Below are 11,212 nucleotides of genomic sequence, written 5' to 3'. Positions count from 1 at the left end.
CAAACTTTTACATACCACTGTAGATATTAGGGCACGGATCTGGCTCACCTCCAAGATTCAGTGGAGTGAGTTTGACATTTCAATGGCAGCCAAAATTAAAGGTCATGCGACCAACAGAAGAGAACATATGACTTTATATTAGTGTTTCATAGTAACAATGGGTATATCTTTACCCAGCTGCAAAGAACTGTCATTCAAATATTCCTGGGCCAAAATATTTGACTTGTGATCATTTGTTACGTCCGCCAAGGATGTAATAAATCATTGGCGTTTATTTATTAGGGTATGGAAGACTCCACTGAATTTTGGAGGTTATCCGGATCTGGATTCTGGATCAAGATTTCACTTTATATAGGCTTTGAAGGATTATGTCAAAACTACTTCAAGGATTCTCACCAAATTTGCACCACAGATAGATATTACGAGCAAGTGCCACGCAGCAGTGCAAAGCTCACTCATGGTACAGGGAGTCCCAAACAGGTAGTGCCAAATTTTGAGTCCACAGTGAAACAGGAATTGTCAAATGTCAAAAACTTCCTGGATTGACAGACAAGGTCCCATGGAAACAGGAAGTGTCAAATTTTGAGTCCACAGTGAAACAGGACATGGTAAATGTTGAACACTTCCTGGCATGGGTGGAGCTAGAGCGGAGGCCAGGGTTGCGCTTGACTCCCCTAAAATCTGATTGGACACAGATGATTGACATGTCACGGCACCGCACATCTGGTTGAAAACAGCTGCATTTTGAAAATCAGTAAGTCACATCAGTAGATGATGCTGTGTACCACAAAAGTTGTAATCCACCTTATTAGAAGCCGAAAAATGTTTGCCTCAGATTTGAACTGAACACGTCATTTGAACCATGGACTACTGGCCAGAAATGAGGTCCAGGTTGTAAAAAGCAGCATTTCTCCATTAATTCGAGTTGCCTTATACTGATATGCATGTGACCAGTCATTTTTACACGAGCAGGCAGCTGTATCACTTCCTGTTCCGGAGCACAGCGGTGTTTTGCTGTATCTGTTAAATCTGCGCAGTTAGATTGATCTAGTTACCTAGATAACGATTTGCTTCACAGTGTAATCTTCACGTGCCTTAACTAAAGCACTCCCTCTGCTGAATCACCTCTAAATTATTAACACATTATTCACTTTGTGTGTTTTTAGGAATACGCTAGCTTAGCGCAGCTACTAGCTCTTAGACGGTTTAGCATGGCGGCTTCTCCTGTCTCTCCCGCACTTTTCTGCTCTGGGTGTGAAATGTTTAGTTATTCCTCGCCTCCTTTAGCAGTAATGGTACTTGTAATAAGTGTAGCTTATTCGTAGCTTTGGAGGCCAGGCTGGGCGAATTGGAGACTCGGCTCCGCACCGTGGAAAATTCTACAGCTAGCCAGGCCCCTGTAGTCGGTGCGGACCAAGGTAGCTTAGCCGCCGTTAGTTTCCCTCTGGCAGATCCCGAGCAGCCCGGGAAAGCAGGCCGACTGGGTGACTGTGAGGAGGAAGCGTAGCCCTAAACAGAAGCCCCGTGTACACCGCCAACCCGTTCACATTTCTAACCGTTTTTTCCCCACTCGACGACACACCCACCGAGGATCAAACTCTGGTTATTGGCGACTGTGTTTTGAGAATGTGAAGTTAGCGACACCAGCAACCAGAGTCAATTGTCTTCCGGGGGCCAGAGCAGGCGACATTGAAGGAAATTTGAAACTGCTGGCTAAGGCTAAGCGTAAATTTGGTAAGATTGTAATTCACGTCGGCAGTAATGACACTCGGTTACGCCAATCCGAGGTCACTAAAATTAACATTGAATCGGTGTGTAACTTTGCAAAAACAATGTCGGACTCTGTAGTTTTCTCTGGCCCCTCCCCAATCGGACCAGGAGTGACATGTTTAGCCGCATGTTCTCCTTGAATTGCTGGCTGTCTGAGTGGTGTCCAAAAAATGAGGTGGGCTTCAGAGATAATTGACAAAGCTTCTGGGGAAAACCTGGTCTTGCTAGGAGAGACGGCATCCATCCCACTTTGGATGGAGCAGCTCTCATTTCTAGAAATCTGGCCAATTTTCTTAAATCCTCCAAACCGTGACTATCCAGGGTTGGAACCAGGAAGCAGAGTTGTAGTCTTACACACCTCTCTGCAGCTTCTCTCACCCTGCCATCCCCTCATTACCCCATCCCCGTAGAGACGGTGCCTGCTCCCAGACCACCAATAACCAGCAAAAATCTATTTAAGCAAAAATTCAAAAAGAAAAAATAATATAGCACCTTCAACTGCACCACAGACTAAAATAGTTAAATGTGGTCTATTAAACATTAGGTCTCTCTCTAAGTCCCTGTTAGTAAATGATATAATAATTGATCAACATATTGATTCTGCCTTACAGAAACCTGGTTACAGCAGGATGAATATGTTAGTTTAAATGAGTCAACACCCCCGAGTCATACTAACAGCCAGAACGCTCGTAGCACGGGCCGAGGCGGAGGATTAGCAGCAATCTTCCATTCCAGCTTATTAATTAATCAAAAACCCAGACAGAGCTTTAATTCATTTGAAAGCTTGACTCTTGTCTTGTCCATCCAAATTGGAAGTCCCAAAAACCAGTTTTATTTGTTGTTATCTATCGTCCTCCTGGTCGTTACTGTGAGTTTCTCTGTGAATTTTCAGACCTTTTGTCTGACTTAGTGCTTAGCTCAGATAAGATAATTATAGTGGGCGATTTTAACATCCACACAGATGCTGAGAATGACAGCCTCAACACTGCATTTAATCTATTATTAGACTCAATTGGCTTTGCTCAAAATGTAAATGAGTCCACCCACCACTTTAATCATCTTAGATCTTGTTCTGACTTATGGTATGGAAATTGAAGACTTAACAGTATTCCCTGAAAACTCCCTTCTGTCTGATCATTTCTTAATAACATTTACATTTACTCTGATGGACTACCCAGCAGTGGGGAATAAGTTTCATTACACTAGAAGTCTTTCAGAAAGCGCTGTAACTAGGTTTAAGGATATGATTCCTTCTTTATGTTCTCTAATACCATATACCAACACAGTGCAGAGTAGCTACCTAAACTCTGTAAGTGAGATAGAGTATCTCGTGAAATAGTTTTACATCCTCATTGAAGACAACTTTGGATGCTGTAGCTCCTCTGAAAAAGAGAGCTTTAAATCAGAAGTGCCTGACTCCGTGGTATAACTCACAAACTTGCAGCTTAAAGCAGATAACCCATAAGTTGGAGAGGAAATGGCGTCTCACTAATTTAGAAGATCTTCACTTAGCCTGGAAAAATAGTCTGTTGCTCTATAAAAAAGCCCTCTGTAAAGCTAGGACATCTTACACTCATCACTAATTGAAGAAAATAAGAACAACCCCAGGTTTCTTTTCAGCACTGTAGCCAGGCTGACAAAAAGTCAGAGCTCTATTGAGCTGAGTATTCCTTTAACTTTAACTAGTAATGACTTAATGACTTTCTTTGCTAATACAATTTTAACTATTAGAGAAAAAATTACTCAACCATCCCAAAGATGTATCGTTATCTTTGGCTGCTTTCAGTGATGCCGGTATTTGGTTAGACTCTTTCTCTCAGATTGTTCTGTCTGAGTTATTTTCATTAGTTACTTCATCCAAACCATCAACATGTCTATTAGACCCCATTCCTACCAGGCTGCTCAAGGAAGCCCTACCATTATTTAATGCTTCGATCTTAAATATGATCAATCTATCTTTATTAGTTGGCTATGTACCACAGGCTTTTAAGGTGGCAGTAATTAAACCATTACTTAAAAAGCCATCACTTGACCCAGCTATCTTAGCTAATTATAGGCCAATCTCCAACCTTCCTTTTCTCTCAAAAATTCTTGAAAGGGTAGTTGTAAAACAGCTAACTGATCATCTGCAGAGGAATGGTCTATTTGAAGAGTTTCAGTCAGGTTTTAGAATTCATCATAGTACAGAAACAGCATTAGTGAAGGTTACAAATGATCTTCTTATGGCCTCAGACAGTGGACTCATCTCTGTGCTTGTTCTGTTAGACCTCAGTGCTGCTTTTGATACTGCTGACCATAAAATTTATTACAGAGATTAGAGCATGCCATAGGTATTAAAGGCACTGGTGGTTTGAATCATATTTATCTAATAGATTACAATTTGTTCATGTAAATGGGGAATCTTCTTCACAGACTAAGGTTAATTATGGAGTTCCACAAGGTTCTGTGCTAGGACCAGTTTTATTCACTTTATACATGCTTCCCTTAGGCAGTATTATTAGACGGCATTGCTTAAATTTTCATTGTTACGCAGATGATACCCAGCTTTATCTATCCATGAAGCCAGAGGACACACACCAATTAGCTAAACTGCAGGATTGTCTTACAGACATAAAGACATGGATGACCTCTAATTTCCTGCTTTTAAACTCAGATAAAACTAAAGCTATTGTACTTGGCCCCACAAATCTTAGAAACATGGTGTCTAACCCTATCCTTACTCTGGATGGCATTACCCTGACCTCTAGTAATACTGTGAGAAATCTTGGAGTCATTTTTGATCAGGATATGTCATTCAAAGCGCATATTAAACAAATATGTAGGACTGCTTTTTTGCATTTACGCAATATCTCTAAAATTAGAAAGGTCTTGTCTCAGAGTGATGCTGAAAAGCTAATTCATGCATTTGTTTCCTCTAGGCTGGACTATTGTAATTCATTATTATCAGGTTGTCTAAAAGTTCCCTGAAAAGCCTTCAGTTAATTCAAAATGCTGGGGCTAGAGTACTAACTGGGACTAGAAGGAGCGAGCATATCTCACCCATATTGGCCTCTCTTCATTGGCTTCCTGTTAATTCTAGAATAGAATTTAAAATTCTTCTTCTTACTTATAAGGTTTTGAATAATCAGGTCCCATCTTATCTTAGGGACCTCATAATACCATATCACCCCAATAGAGCACTTCGCTCTCAGACTGCAGGCTTACTTGTAGTTCCTAGTGTTTGTAAGAGTAGAATGGGAGGCAGAGCCTGTGGAACCAGCTCCCAATTCAGATCAGGGAGACAGACTGTTGTGTGTTGGGGGGGGGGGGGGGGGTGAGGCTGGTTCTTTCTTTTCTTTGCTCTCCAGGTGGTATGCAAACTGATTATTGTCTGTGGAGAAGGTGCTGGCAGAAGAGTCCTTCACCCTCATCAACGTTATGTGCAGCACCTGTGGATGGTGCTCACGTGCAACCTTAAAGACTTTCAGCTGAAGCAGATAATGAGATGGCCTTCTGCATTTAAGCCATGTGTGATTCAAGCAGAATTGCCGGGAACTCGACCTTGTGATGATCGTTTGTGAGACGCTGAGGACCGCGCCTGGGTTTGACACATCGTGCCTGTGAAGGAAGAAGGGTGAGGGACACTGCTGTCAGCACACATCAGAGGTGATTAATTGTTTGACTAATTGTTGATAGTAACTTGGTATTTTGTTACACAGTATATTTGAATTGTGTGTTGGGAAAGTGTAGGTACACGGACCCACAACAGGGGGCGCAAATGAACGGACAATGGAGGAAGTCAAATAGCACTTTTACTGTTGTGAAATAAGCACAACAAACACAACCGATTACAACAATAGACAATAAAGTCGAATCACAAGGTGTCATGTGGGCAGGCTCGAAGATAGGAGACGTCTGTCCCAAGCAGAACCGGAACCACACGATTTCCTCCGCCACCGAACCCCGGGAATACTGGAGCCGCCAAGTCCCGAACTCCCAGGTGGCCACTGCCTCCGCTTGTCGGATCTGGTACTGCTGGTGAGGAACAGAAACAGTCAGATGTGGGTGCGCCTGCACCCAGCAACACGTATGGTGGAAAAACCACCTCCACCTCTCGTCAAGAAAACACTGTTAGTGCAGGAATGTGAGTACTTATCCAAAAGGGGTCCAATACAGTCTCTGCTGTTCTACTCACTCTCTGCGTGAAGGCAAAAAAGTATTTATGGTCAAAAGACAATATGATTGGCTGGATACGTTACCTCCTCGGTAGAGCGATATCTCGGCAAAGAAGTGGAGATGACGTCTTGCAGATATACCGCTGCGGATCAGATGATTGGTAACAGCTGTCGTAGGTGACAGCTGTCACCCGGCTGCTCCTGTGAGGTGGCAGCGCCCTCTGGTGCCTGGAGCCCGCACTCCAGGCAGGGTGCCCTCTGGTGGTGGTGGGCCAGCAGTACCTCCTCCAGGCCCACACAACATTGTGATGAGAATTGTGCAGCTCGCTTCTCACTGCCGTGGCGTGCGGACTGGTGATCCTCCACCTGTTGTGAGAAGCTGCTCATTTACATAAAGCTTAAATACAAACCTGAATGTGTTGCTGATAGTGTGTGCCTTTTGAAGGATATTGGTTGTAGCTGCTGACTTACCTCACCTTTTCTATCCTTCGCAGAGAGTCGGTTTGTCGTGTCCACCTGGGGGGTGTTTGGTGGTAAAAGTGAGTCCAGAAGCGCTGGGCTTCGATCCTTTTAGGCGCTGGAGAGCGTGCCAGCCTTCACTCCACCAGACTGATGCATCTTTTGTTCATACACGTTGTTATGCACCAGAGGGTGGAAAAATAAATTGTTTTGTTATTGGAACCGCTTTCTGGTTATTTTAGCGCTGGGTTCCGTCAGACGCAGGTCCGCTCCTCAACCCGCGTCGACACATAACAGTAGTTCCCGGCCATTCCATAATGGACCCAGCGGTAGAGGCGGTTCCATTCGCCGAAAGAGTTCAAAAACACTTGGAGGAAATATGGGAGCAATTGCAGCGTCTCGCAGGCCAAATTAGACAGGCAGACGCCCGTGTTACGGAGCTTGCAGCGCAAGCCGTTCCGCTTCCTGCTGCTTCAGTTGCGGCACCATCGATACCGGTGCAGATAACTCCGTCACCCAGAGATTCGGCGTCCGAACCGTATTTGTCATCCGGAGCCTTATGCGGGAGACGTTGAAGCCTGTGCTTCGTTTTTGATGCAATGTTCTCTGGTGACGTATCTCCAGGTGTTCTGGGACAGGCGAAATAATACAACACACAAAAAAAAAAACTTGTATGGGCTAATGTTTTGTTTCTTTGAATAGGGGTTATAATTCGTTTGGGGAGTTAGAGGCGTGTCTGGTGGTGTGACCGATAGGCGGTTAGAAGCCCGTCTGGACTCACTTGATCGTTGTTTTTTATGTGTATTTAGGTATTTTCTGTTTGGGTCTGGGGTCGTTTTGTTTTGTTGTTTTTTATTTCCCTACTTCCCTAACCCCAACCTCACTCGCCCCAAGACCGTTCGTCTTGTGGGTTGTGGGATGGTGCAGGTTGGTCACGCTGAGCGTTCTCAGAAGACCTCTGCACTAGGGGGGGTTGTTAGGGGCGTTTTTTTTGTTTGGTTAGGGCCCGGTTCCACTCCAGCCTCGTTGGGCCTTTGTACTGTTCGTCATTGGTGTTGCCGGGGTGTGGTGCAGCGGGAACATACCTCAGTCGGAGGGGTGGGCCGATCTGTTGCCGTTCGCCATTTCGGTAGTTCCACCCCTCCCGAGAGGCTGGGGTATGGTCGAGTTGGGGCACCGGACGTATTTCCGGTTTTCCGCTGCGCCTTGGGGTTGGGGCCGGGTTAGTTTTTCCTGTTCCCTTCCCCGGCTTGATGTTTTGTGCCGTTCACCAAAATTGAGCCGCCGAGGGGCTCTGGGAGGGACCTGGGGTCTTTCGGGGTGCCGGGGAGGTAACAGGGTTTAACGGTTGTTTTATTTGCCCCCGGGGTTGTTTAAGGTAGTCCTCCAGGGGTTGGATTTAATTTATTTTGTTTCCTTCCGGGTTCCACCTCCAGGATTGATGGGACGGTCCTCTGGGGGGGAATTGGCTTGTGGGGCCGACTAGCCAAGTGTGGCCGGGTCTGGGTTCCGGGGTTGTGGGGAGGGTGCCTCCTGGGGTTTGATGGTACGGTCCTCTGGGGGGCGCCGTTTGCTCCATGTGCACCTGGGGACCTTTGTGGGATTCCGGTTCTGGCTATTCCTCCTGGAACCGGCGGTAAAGGCCTTCTGGGGGGTGTTGGGCTCTGCAAGTCGTTCTGGGGGGGTTGTTTGTTATTTTTCTTTTATGCATTTATGTTTGTATTGTGTTTGTGGGGCTGTGTTGGGTTTTTGCGTTTGGGAGTTTTTCTTTTCTTCCCGGGGTTGGATGGGACGGTCCCCTGGGGAGGTTTTGGGTGGGTTTTATGTTTTTTCTTGTATGTTGGATTGTACTAGGGACTGTTTTGGGGTTTTTGTTGATGCCAGCCGGCCTTCCAGCTGCGGTGCCCTGTCCTGCTGTCTGTGGTGGACCTTGGGAGCGTTATGCTGTCTGCTTCCTGACGAGGACCCCGGAGGGAGGTGCTGTTCTCGGACCTGGTCTGTTCGGTCGCCGGGAGGCTTCCCGTTAAAGGGGGGGTACTGTTGTGTGTTGGGGGAGTGTGGCTGGACATTTTGGTGTTCTTTTCTTTTCTTTGCTCTCCAGGTGGTATGCAAACTGATTTATTGTCTGTGGAGAAGGTGCTGGCAGAAGAGTCCTTCACCCTCATCAACGTTATGTGCAGCACCTGTGGATGGTGCTCACGTGCAACCTTAAAGACTTTCAGCTGAAGCAGATAATGAGATGGCGTTCTGCATTTAAGCCATGTGTGATTCAAGCAGAATTGCCGGGAACTCGACCTTGTGATGATCGTTTGTGAGACGCTGAGGACCGCGCCTGGGTTTGACACATCGTGCCTGTGAAAGAAGAAGGGTGAGGGACACATGCTGTCAGCACACATCAGAGGTGATTAATTGTTTGACTAATTGTTGATAGTAACTTGGTATTTTGTTACGCAGTATATTTGAATTGTGATGAGAATTGTGCAGCTCGCTTCTCACTGCCGTGGCATGCGGACTGGTGATCCTCCACCTGTTGTGAGAAGCTGCTCATTTACATAAAGCTTAAATACAAACCTGAATGTGTTGCTGATAGTGTGTGCCTTTTGAAGGATATTGGTTGTAGCTGCTGACTTACCTCACCTTTTCTATCCTTCGCAGAGAGTCGGTTTGTCATGTCCACCTGGGGGGTGTTTGGCGGTAAAAGTGAGTCCAGAAGCGCCGGGCTTCGATCCTTTTAGGCGCTGGAGAGCGTGCCAGCCTTCACTCCACCAGACTGACGCATCTTTTGTTCATACACTTTGTTATGCACCAGAGGGTGGAAAAATAAATTGTTTTGTTATTGGAACCACTTTCTGGTTATTTTAGCACTGGGTTCCGTCAGACACAGGTCCGCTCCTCAACCCGCGTCGACACATAACACAGACACCCTCTCTACTTTTAAGATTAGGCTTAAAACTTTCCTTTTTGCTAAAGCTTATAGTTAGGGCTGGATCAGGTGACCCTGAACCATCCCTTAGTTATGCTGCTATAGACTTAGACTGCTGGGGGGTTCCCATGATGCACTGAGTGCTTCTTTCTCTTTTTGCTCTGTATGCACCACTCTGCATTTAATCATTAGTGATCGATCTCTGCTCCCCTCCACAGCATGTCTTTTTCCTGGTTCTCTCCGTCAGCCCCAACCAGTCCCAGCAGAAGACTGCCCCTCCCTGAGCCTGGTTCTGCTGGAGGTTTCTTCCTGTTAAAAGGGAGTTTTTCCTTCCTACTGTCGCCAAGTGCTTGGGGGTCGTTTTGACCATTGGGGTTTTTACGTAATTAATGTATGGCCTTGCCTTACAATATAAAGCGCCTTGGGGCAACTGTTTGTTGTGATTTGGCGCTATATAAATAAAAATTGATTGATTGATTGATTGTTTATTAAATAACCTCTTAACTTTGCTGTATGAAGGACTTAAATAACCTCTTAATTTTGCTCTCTGAGTGACACCAGGATGATGCATTTCACTTAAAAATACACATGCCATGGAGAGTTTCTCAATTGTACACAAAAATATTGGAACACTTGGCATTTCACACATTTTAATTTGTTTATGCCATTTCAAATATTCTTTATATTTTATGCATTTCTTGTATTTGAATTGGCATAGACAAATTAAAATGTGTGAAATACCAAGTGTTCCAATACTTTTCGAGGGCACTGTATCCTAACCTTAGGAGTGCAAAATGGGTGTGGTATTATTACTGTTTTGTTTAAGAATGATTAATTTTCACTGTTGCTGCACTTTGTGTGAAATCATAGTCATTTCACACATCATAATATATTATGACAATATTGAGATATGATAATTTGGCCATATTGTACAGCCCTACTGCCAACTAGCTGAAAATTTTGAATATTAATTTACATCTACATTTAAAAAAGTGCTTAAAGTGGCAGGGGGTTAAGAGAGCTGTAATTAGAGCCCCACCACCAGCCCATTAGCTGAAAGGTTTTAGCCATGCTAATGCTCCCCTGAAGCATTTACTCAAAAAAGTCTGACCTAAATGACATGGTGAGATGCTGAAGATCTTCACTTGTTCATGTCCATGACATATACATATTATACTCTAAAAAATGAACAGCTGTCTCAATGAGAAAACGTGACGTAGCAATTTGCACAGATTTATTTCATTTTAACTAAAGTTATTTCATTTTAACTAGAAAAGTCTTACAGCATTAATTCAGTTGAAAGTTGAAATAACTTTTAAAATTGATGCAAATTGTTACATCAGTTTTTCTCATTGAGACAGTTCCTTTTTGAGAGTACAGGGCATGGAAGACCCCACGGAATTTTGGAGGTGATCCGGATCCGGTGATCCAGATCTGGATTGCTCTTGTGTTATTTATTTATTATTTATTATTAGATATGCTGCAGGCCTGAAATGTTAACAAAATATAATATGAACATATTACAAATAAAATGAATTTGACCAGAACAAAAACATGAAATATCCTGGGTTCAAACCTTCTGCAATGAAATAGAAGTCAAAGTAAATGTAGGACTTATCACAACATTCTATTTTTTTCTGATTTGGGGTTTTAATGCTCAATCCAGCTTTTTTTCTCAATTTGATTAAAAAAAAAACAGTCTTTGAGTGTCTCTGCTAACAAACAGGGATGAGCTGAATATAACCATCTGAATAGCTCCAGTATTACCTTCGGCTTGAGCTGAGGTCGAGAGAGCTTTGACAGCATTGTCTGTCAGGCAGCCACATGACACTTTTGGAGCTGAATCATGGTGGCATATCTCCAGCCAGTTGCTTCTTTCAGTCTGTGACGGCAGCTGCTTGAGCCG

Source organism: Thalassophryne amazonica, chromosome 1 (genome assembly GCF_902500255.1).
Source record: "Thalassophryne amazonica chromosome 1, fThaAma1.1, whole genome shotgun sequence".
Lineage (NCBI taxonomy): Eukaryota > Metazoa > Chordata > Actinopteri > Batrachoidiformes > Batrachoididae > Thalassophryne > Thalassophryne amazonica.
Note: the sequence above shows the minus strand (reverse complement) of the source record.